A 9,760-nucleotide genomic window follows, 5' to 3' on the forward strand; every position below is an offset into this window, starting at 1 on the left:
ACTTTCTAGTCTCTGGGTTATAAAATGGGGCAATGGTCATTATGAACTTCGGTGCTTGTAATGACTATGGAAAGGCAATAGCTTCAACTAGGTCGGATCTCTTGATTCTCCTATGGAGGGCCTCTAGACTAGGTTTGTCCAATTGAGCCTTGATATCCTCAATTTCTATATGGCCGATTTTGGTATCCGTCACCCATCTCACTTGATCCTCTAGCTTTGAAACATAGACCTATCCTTGATAATGATATTTCATGGTGGTTGTGAGTCTATCAATTTCTTTGCCTCTTTTGCTAGAGGATGAGTCCATCTAACCACTCAAACCTACAAGTAGAACACAAATCCTTGGTCTTTGATAATAAGCATAAAAGTTGATTTACTTCAGGACTTCGGGGTCCCGGGGTCATGGGCTAGGCACAAGTGAAGAAGGCCCAGAACTCCAGGTTTCTGGGGTTAAGTTGTGTGCAAAAGGGAATCTTAGAACTCCACAAGTCCAGGGTTCTGGGCTTAGGTTAAACAGCAGCCACTCAGAACTCCAGGGTTCTGGGGTTTAAGTTAAACAGAAGTCGCTCGGAACTCTAGGGGTCCAGGGTTTTGGGCTTAGGTTGAACAGAAGCCACCTGGAACTTCAGGCGTCCAGGGTTCAGGGCTTAGGTTGAATGGAAGCCACCCGAAACTCTAGGGGTCCGGGGTTCTGAGCTTAGGTTGAACGGAAGCCACCCAAAACTCTAGGGGTCCAGGGTTCCGAGCTTAGGTTGAATGAGTGCTACCCGAAACTCTGGGGTCTAAAAACTAGGGCACGCAAAAAACAAAAAAAAAAACCAAAACAAAACAAGGAGGAAAGAAAAACTAAACTACAAACCACCAAAATGGATAAGAAAAATCACCAACCTAGTGAATCAAAATGCCCGAAAACGCTAAGGAAAGCTCGAAAGTCTGGAGGTTCATGACTTGGAGCTAGGGAGGAGGGGCTCTGAATGTACAAATGAACTTTAAAATTCCATCATCCCTATTTATATCTCATCCCAAGCCCATCTATACGAATGCTTTAAACATGACCTCGGGACTTCGGGTTCCTGAGGTTCCAAGCTCGACATGGGAAAAGGAACACCCCACCCTGGAACTCTAGGGGTCCAGGGTTCTGAATCAGGGAAAAGAGGCTCCACCTAGGGGCTTCGAGACTTTGGAGTTCTGAGGCAAAAGATGCAAAACCTGAGAGCTCCAGGGTTCCAGACTTCCGAGGTCAAAACCAAAGAAAAGAAAAAGGGACCTCGGGACTCCAAAGTTCCGAGGTCAAAAACCAAAAATAAAGGGGGGACCTCGAGACTCTAGGACTTCAGAGTTCCAAGGATAAAAATCAAAGAAAAGAAAGATGAAAGGGGACCCAACTTTCAACGCAAGGAGACTAGTGGGGAAAATAGATATGCAAGGCATAACAAATGGCGACTATCTTGGAAAAATGACTATAGGCAATTTAGAACTTCAGAATCTTTGATTAAGTAGAAACCTAAGGCTATTATCATTCAAAAGGATGTATAAGAGAAAATATGGGTGAGCCAATGACTAAACAAATTCCAGAACTGAACATGATTAACTCTTAAGTGTGTGCATGGGTGGTGGAAAACATTACCAGCATGCAGGGTAAACAAAGGGAGTTGGAAGTTAAGATCAACAAGCTGATCAACATGTCTGACTCAGGGAAGTAGCACGAGGAGATGGAGAATAGTGAAGCGGAGGAAGAAATGGAAATAGAAGATTGGCTGGAGAAAGACTTGATAAAAGGCGACCTAAAACATCTGGAGGACGTCATCAAAATACTAAAGGAACGGGTGGAGGAGGATAAGGACAATGTCAATGCCCGGATGGGTAGAAATGAGAAAGCCTTGAAAATCCTTATGGACCATAGCCTCCAGGTTCTAAAAGTCTCCTCCCAAAACATGAACGCACTGGTGAATCATCTGGAAAAGAAAAACAAAGAGAAGAACCTGGTTGTTATTGAAGATGCTCCTACTTCCAGCCTAAGCCACCAAACCCCTAGGTGCAGAACCAGGCAGATTGTGGCAAATAAGGATATGAAGATGAAAGAAAGCCAGACTGCTTAGGAAAATATCGACTTGAGGGAAGTGGCCAAAGCAATGATGCTTTTGGTGCAGGATGCATAAGAAACAATGAAGAATTTCTAATTTTATGCTTTTGCTGGGCTTGGGGCCAATTTCTTGCTGGCCTCTTGCTGTCCTTTCCTTTGTTGCTGGTCTTTTTGCTGGTTTTTTGCCGCTGTTGTATTTTGTTTCTATCCTAAATATCTTTCATATGTAACTGGGTTTTGGGTCCCTTAAAACCTATTTTTAATTAATCAAAAACTCTTAAGTGTGTGCGCGTGATTTATTGCTCCATCATTTCAATAATGCAGATAACCAAAGGAAACTGGGCGCAAGCTACGTAGATGAAGTCATCAATAATGTTTCATTCAAGGTTATCCTAGGCATAGCTCTGCTACCAGCCAAGCATCTATAGCCCCAATAAAGATACCACTGGTTCCCTTTAAACAGTGCTCCACTGCTAGCCAGGCGTCCATAGCCCCGGTGGAGGTTACTTGAAATACCTATTTGAGTTGCTCAAGAGGATCATTTTTTTCTCTCTCTCTTTTTTTTTTTTAAACATTATAGGATATAGAGAATGACTTATTTCTTCAATAACCTTTTAAGAAACTTTCAAACATTGAAGTTCGATAACTGGGTTGGGACCCACGGTGGATAACATGAAATGCCTTGACTTCGGATTTTTCACTTGAAAACCAGTTTATCTGATATCTTACAAAACTTTCTGATGTATCTTAATGTGATGTTAGTGCTAAGTTTATCAAGCTAGTCTTTTCCAATTTAAAGTCAAAACTCAAATCATATTTAAACGATTATATACCACTTTGAACGAGTAGAGACAAAAGTTTCAAAATTAACCAAATGACAATGAAGTCACAAATAGTAGAGAGTCGAAGTCTCTCAGAATTTGGCAAGATGTTATGTAAAGGATACCTTCCTTTAAGAATCTTTTAGAACAAAATATGTATATCCCGACTCAACAAACAAACAAAACGAACAAACAAGCAAACAAAACAAAAGGGAAACAAACACGTAGCAAAAACAAAAACACAGCAAACAAACAAAAACACCCAAAAACATGAAGCAAAATAAAAAGAAAATAACTAAACTACTATATACAACAAGTCAAGCTTCACTGAGGATTAATCAAAGTAATGCTTGACGAACTAGCCATTGATGGGCAATGGTACCATTTCTCCACTCAAAGAGCTTGACCTAAAAGTTTTCTTGTGTAAAATTTCAGCTATTTGGTAAGGAGCTAAACACAATCTTTCAAACTTGTGATGATCACCTTTCTTCTCCCTGGCCTTGTCCCATAACAAGACTAGGTCAGAGATCTGAAAAGCTTTCACCTTGGCCCTTTTATCAAACCATCACTTAACAACGGCTTGGTGCTTGGCAAAGTGTTGTATAGTATTAATCCTTTTTTCATCAAGTCTTAATAAATTTAAGAGGTGAACCTCTACCTGATCCTCAATGTCAAGTTCTTTCATTAATTGGAGGGCCGGTATTTGCAAGTTGATTGGGAAGACAGGGGTCTAGCCGTAGACAGGGTAATATGGAGAACTTCCCAAGGTGGCTTTTACTCTGGTTCGATCGGCCCATAAAGCATATCTCAATTGATTATGCCAATCCCTGGGGTTTTTCTCAAGTAGCTTCTTGATGACATCTAGGATGTTCTTGTTCGTGGATTCAGCTACTCCATTACCTTGCAGGTAATAGTTGGATGAAAATTTTAATATCACTTTACATTTGTATGACCATTGCATCAACTATGCAGAAGTAAAAGCAAGACCATTGTCACATACCAAAGTGAATGGCATACCAAACCTGGTGACGATATGCTCTTCAATAAATTTCAAGACCACCTCAGTAAGAGCATTCTGGCATGCAATGGATTTTGTCCACCGGGTACAATAATCTGTCACCATAATAATAAACTTATGTCTTGTAGATGAGTTAGGATTAATAACACCTACGAAATCCAGTGCCCATTAAGAGAAAGGTCTTACCTCGAACACTGGTTGGAGAGGCATGGCGGGATTTCTTTCTCACGAGGCGGTAGTTTGGCACGTATGGCAGTGACGAACATGCTCATGAGTATCCTTAAATATGCTAGGCCAATAATATCCATCCTTCAATATTTGATGTGCAGTGGCATCCGCTGACCCATGACCTATACCATATTTCCCATGAAATTCCTCAATCATATTATGGGCTTCTTGATGATCAAGACACCAAAGGTAAATACCTTCATAATTTTTTCTATAAAGTGTCGAATCCTTGATCATATAATTGGTACTTTTGAGCCTTAATGTGTGTCTTTGCGTGGTTATCAACCCCTCAGCACATCTACTATTTAGCAATATAAATACCAAATCCGTGTACTAGGGATTCTGAGTGAATGACTTGAACGTATATTGTTGGCACTGGATTTGAGGGATGTCGATCGCCATGGCCTGAGACAATCCTTGGCCTCAAACCAACTTCATTGGATGCATCTCTAAATCAAATTCTTGCAATATTGCCATCCATTTCCCTCGACATTCTCCCAGTTTGGACTGCATGAGTAGTGACTTCACTGCTTGGTCAGGGACAATCGCATAAATTTTACTTCTCAGAATATAATGCCTAAACTTCTTAACTACTCTTACTAATGCAAAGGCATGTTTTTCAAGAGCAGAATATCTAACCTCAACACTTTTAAAAGGAGAGCTCATAAATACAATAGACTTCTCGTTCCCTGCTTTCCTCTGCGTCAAAACAGTCGCTCCTGAGTGTAGCGAAGCAATAGAATATATGTAAAATGGCAACGCGTAATCAAGGCTAGTTAGCACAGGAGCTTCAGCGATGGATTTCTTGATTTGGGAAAAAGTCTCTTTTGCTTTAGTTGTCCATTTGACCTTAGCATCCTTCTTCATCATTTTATTCAATAGCTTGACTATTTCTGCAAACCCAGTAATAAAATTTCTAACAAAATTGATCTTCCCAAAGAAAGATCTCATCTCCTTTTTACTGTTGGGCATTTGTAACTTCAATAATGCTTCTACCCAATCTAGGTCTATAGATATCCCCCTCTCAGAGATTACATGGGCAAGTAGCTTTCCTTCAACCACTCCAAACACACATTTCTTGGGGTTAAGGGAAATCCCATATCTCCAACATCTCTCCAATACCATTTGGAGGTGGTCTGGTGGGTCTTCTCTAACCTTGCAAAATATCGTCAAATTGTCCATATAGATAATAATGCATTTTCCAATCAGTTCCTTAAAAGCCGTATCCATTGCTCATTGGAAGGTCACCCTAGTATTAATCAACTTGAATGGCATTCTTTTGTACGCATATGTTCCCCACTTCATCGTAGATGTTGTCTTCATACAATCCTCATAATTCACCAATACCTAGTTATATCCTAAATAACTATCTAAAAATGACATCATTTGCAAACCATTTACTATTTGTAGTACTTCATCCAAAGAAGGAAGCGGGTAATTATCTTTCTCAGAGGCTTTGTTGAGATTGTGAAAGTCCACGCAAAGCCATATTTCTCATTCTTTTTCTGCACTGGTACCAAATTAGAAACCCAAGTAGAATGTCGTACTGGAAAAATAATCTTAGCGGAAAGTAACTTTTGTACTTCCTTGAAAATCAAGGGTTCTATTAGTGCATTGACCAGGCGTTGTTTTTGCCGGAACGGCTTTATGTTAGGTTTTAGGGGAATCACATGGGTGATAATCATTGTATCGAATGTCTTTAAATCTTCATACCCCCATGCTATTACATCAATGAGCTCTTTCAAGATTTGTATCAGTTTTTCTCTTTTATTTTGAGTGCAAATCTTCCCAATATAGACAATCCTCTCTTGTCCTTCTCGACCAATATTATGGGGCTCGTACTTTCTAGCATCTGAATCCATTGTTAGTCTCTCCTTTACTCTAGGGTTTGAATAAAAAAGTCTCTCTAGGGTGACCATCCCTTTAGGAATAATGTTAGTTGGTAAATCCAAAATATCAGCATTACTTTCAACATTAAGATCATCCGATTTATCTTCCTCATCAATAATTTTTTCTTTAAAAGCCCCTAAATTGGCAAGAAAGGCTAGAATGTGGGCATCATCCTAGAAGACTTGGAAGTGTTTGATATTATCAAGTACAGTAGGTATAGATATTAGCTCCATAAAGAACTTCTTCAAAGGGGATTGGCTTACTGGTTCTAATGTACTAGCAGCTACAACCAGCGCATTGGGTAATCTGTTGACTTTTCTAGGTACCAGTTGAATATCGAAAGCATCAAAATCCTCAATCAGATCCCACACTCTATTCCGATATGCTGCTAACCTTTTATCGTGGCACACATATTGGCTTCGCACTTGTTTAACCACTAGCTCAGAATCTCCTTGCACCTTCAAAGACTTTGCCCCCTTCTTATGAGCAAAAAGTAATCCTCTAACTAAGGCCTCATACTCCGTCATGTTATTAGTACAAGGGAATTGGAGTCGGTAAGAAGCTAAAAGGGTTTTCCCTTTTGGTTTGGTTAACTGTACACCTGCTCCACTTCCTTGCTTGGATCTTGACCCATCAAACTTTAAAAACCATATTTCATCTTTTGGTCTCTTTACATTTTTCACCTTTGGGTCAATGATCAGGTTAGCTTCTAGAGAGGATTGCTGCTTCTCAAACTTGAGGTCTTGTGACAATTGAGGTTGTTTAATTTTAGGTTGCATAAACACTGTAGTAGTGTTAGGAACAACCTGTTCCGATTGAGGTTGAAGTTGAGTTTGTGTTTCTTCTTTCTCTTGCTCAAGAGGAATATCTTCCTCTTCATTTTTTACAATCTCAACTGCAAGAATCTCTTGGTTGTATTCTTTAGGTAAGGTAGTCTTACTTACAAGATCCATTATTTGGGGATCTAATCCTTCGCAAGTTAGACCTTGAACTTCTTTCATATTGATGGTATGATCATCTTCTTCGTATAGAAGCGGACTCATCAACTTCATAATCTCATTCTGACATGGGATACATGAAATTTATGAGTGCTCGTCATGATGTATCCAACACCATTTTGGAAGCAACAACTCTTGTATCTTCATAGTGTCTCCCAATAAACACATTCCTTGTTGTACTGTTGTAGCGAACTCTTTGACCCGCCTTCTATATGCGGTCTTGTCTGCTCAAAATAATTGAAGAGGAGCTGGTGCGGATAAAGTAAGAATCTCATTGACCCTGTAAACTCTTGGACTCACTTCAACAAATGCCACTTCATTGAGAGCACCATAATTCGTGACTAATTTCTTCAATTTAGGCTCTCTAGCAATTCGGATCTGGTTTCTTACTCCTTTCCATGGAAGCCATAAGTACGTAAAACAAGTTGAGAAATATCCTCCCAATGTCTTGGACCAATCCCTACTGAGGAGAATCCCATATACTTCTGGAATATCCACTACTTGAATGTCAATATAATGAGATATTCGAGGATCAACACCTAATTGGATGTATACATCTTTCAATTCTTCAATTACATTAACCTTCATTTTGTCTAGTTGTACCACCTTACTATTTGCACGTATTGGTTGAAGTCCGAGCTACTGACATATAGAGTAGGGGCATTACATTTCTTGAAGCTCCTGAATCTACCAAACAGTTATGTAAATCCTTCCCTCATATCCTCAAACTCAGTAAAAATGGTGGATTTTCTATTGCATCACTACTAACATTAGCGTTGACTTCATTAAGGTCTGTCATCTTAACCTCATTGCTCTGTGATTCTAACAATTCCAACTTTCTAAGGAGAGCCCTCTTCTGTTCAAGGAAATATCTCAATACTTCCATTAATGACATAGTGGTGGTAGTCCTTTCCATCTCCTTAGTAACGTCAAATGATCCTTTAAGAATATAATCTTGCCCTTGAGCTTGTCTAGGGCGTGTTCCTTGGAAAGCCTGAGAAGGGCAAGAATTGTTTCTTGTATTAGCATCAAGAGGTACAAACCCTCCTATCGAGGGAGGTGGCTCCGTTAATGGAGCTTTGCCTTGACTCTTAAGATTGTAGTTGTTCTTGTTCTGATAGGCCTGAGCATCGTAGACACATGGTTCACCTTCAGCTTCAGCCTAAAATTCTCTACACAGGAAAGTATCAACCAGCATGGCATTATTAACCTTATCAGGTTCATCATTGGAACAATCTTTGGGCTGAGAGTCAGCTTGAGCAATTCTTATGATTTTCTTGAACTGAGTATAATTAACCTCAGAATGCGCAGCTATATCATGCAACCTGCACCAATTTCTTAGTAAATTCATATTGGCAATGTTAACACTTTGTGTGTGGTTTGGGTTATCTCGTGCATCGGGGTGATCATGGTTCACCCCACCATTATTCAAACCTGTATTCCACTGCCTATTATAAGGTTTGTTGTTATACCTTTGATTTTGGTTTTGGTAATTGTAATTACACTGATTATTATATGGTTGGGATTGCTTATACCCTCCTGGAGGATTCATCTTTATCTGGCTCAAGTTTGAAGTAACCTATGAGATCATTTTCTTTAAGGCTTCTACTTCAGCGGATATATGAGATCCTTGATTCTCGGGTGTCATAGTTGGAGGTTGATTTTCTAAATTAGTATTATCAAATTTTTTATTTCCAACTTGTGCTTGACCAGCATATTGCATTTGAGTGGGGGCGGTATTGGTACCATTTTGCCAAGTCAATGCTTGGGCAACAAACTGCTAATTCGCCTGAGGTTGGGGTGCATAGATTGGAATGGGGTTCATCATTGGGGAACCTACAGGTAGAGACGAGGGTACACCTGGGAGTTGATTGTAGTTTCCTTGATTCACCCCTATAGGTGGATTATATCCGATCCCTCCTGGGGTTTGATTCAACTCATGATTCATGCTAATTACTAATGTGAAGACTTTTGCCAAGGTGTCCTTTTGATCTTGAGGAACACTCTTCTTAATAAACATATAAGTCCAAGGGTCGATGGCTCTTAGATATGAATTGATGGCTACGTTAGGTGCTACTTGGTAAGGAGCTTGTAGTTTCTTGAGTGCCCTTTGGAAGCTAGTATTAAAAGTTGTTAATGGATCATTTGATGACTTCTTAAGAGAAGCAAACTGATGGTATAGTGTCCCGGGCTCTACGTATACTCGGAATTGATCGATAAAATCTTTCTCCAAGACGTCTCAGCCTATGATAGAATATGCAGGTAAGGTTAAGTACCAATTATATTCATTCTCCCCAAGTGAATATGGGAAGAGTCTACATACTACATCTTGGTGTTCAATATGGTTACAAACAACCGCATCTTTGAATGCTTCAATATGCTCATCAGCTGTTTGTCCCCCCAAATAATAAAATTTTCTGCAAAATTTATCTAGGTTTCTAGGTAGATTGTGTATACCCCCTGCTATGGTTCCTAGTGGTGTGATGTCTTGGTTAAAGTAGGCCATTGAAGGTGGTGGTGGTGGACATTGACTAACAAAAGGTGCAGCGATAGGTTGAGGATTAGGAATCAGTTGATCTTCTACGTTGAGTATGGATGACTGTACTGGTGAGGATGTTGAGGGTTGTCTCTTAGCTTTGTTCCTCTTTCTCCTAGTGGCAGGCCCTAACTCTACTAAGTTGGATGATGAAGAACCACTCCTAAGGACTCGCTGGAATCTCTC

The sequence above is a fragment of the Cryptomeria japonica genome, chromosome 11, assembly GCF_030272615.1.
Source record: "Cryptomeria japonica chromosome 11, Sugi_1.0, whole genome shotgun sequence".
NCBI classification, from domain to species: Eukaryota; Viridiplantae; Streptophyta; class Pinopsida; order Cupressales; family Cupressaceae; genus Cryptomeria; species Cryptomeria japonica.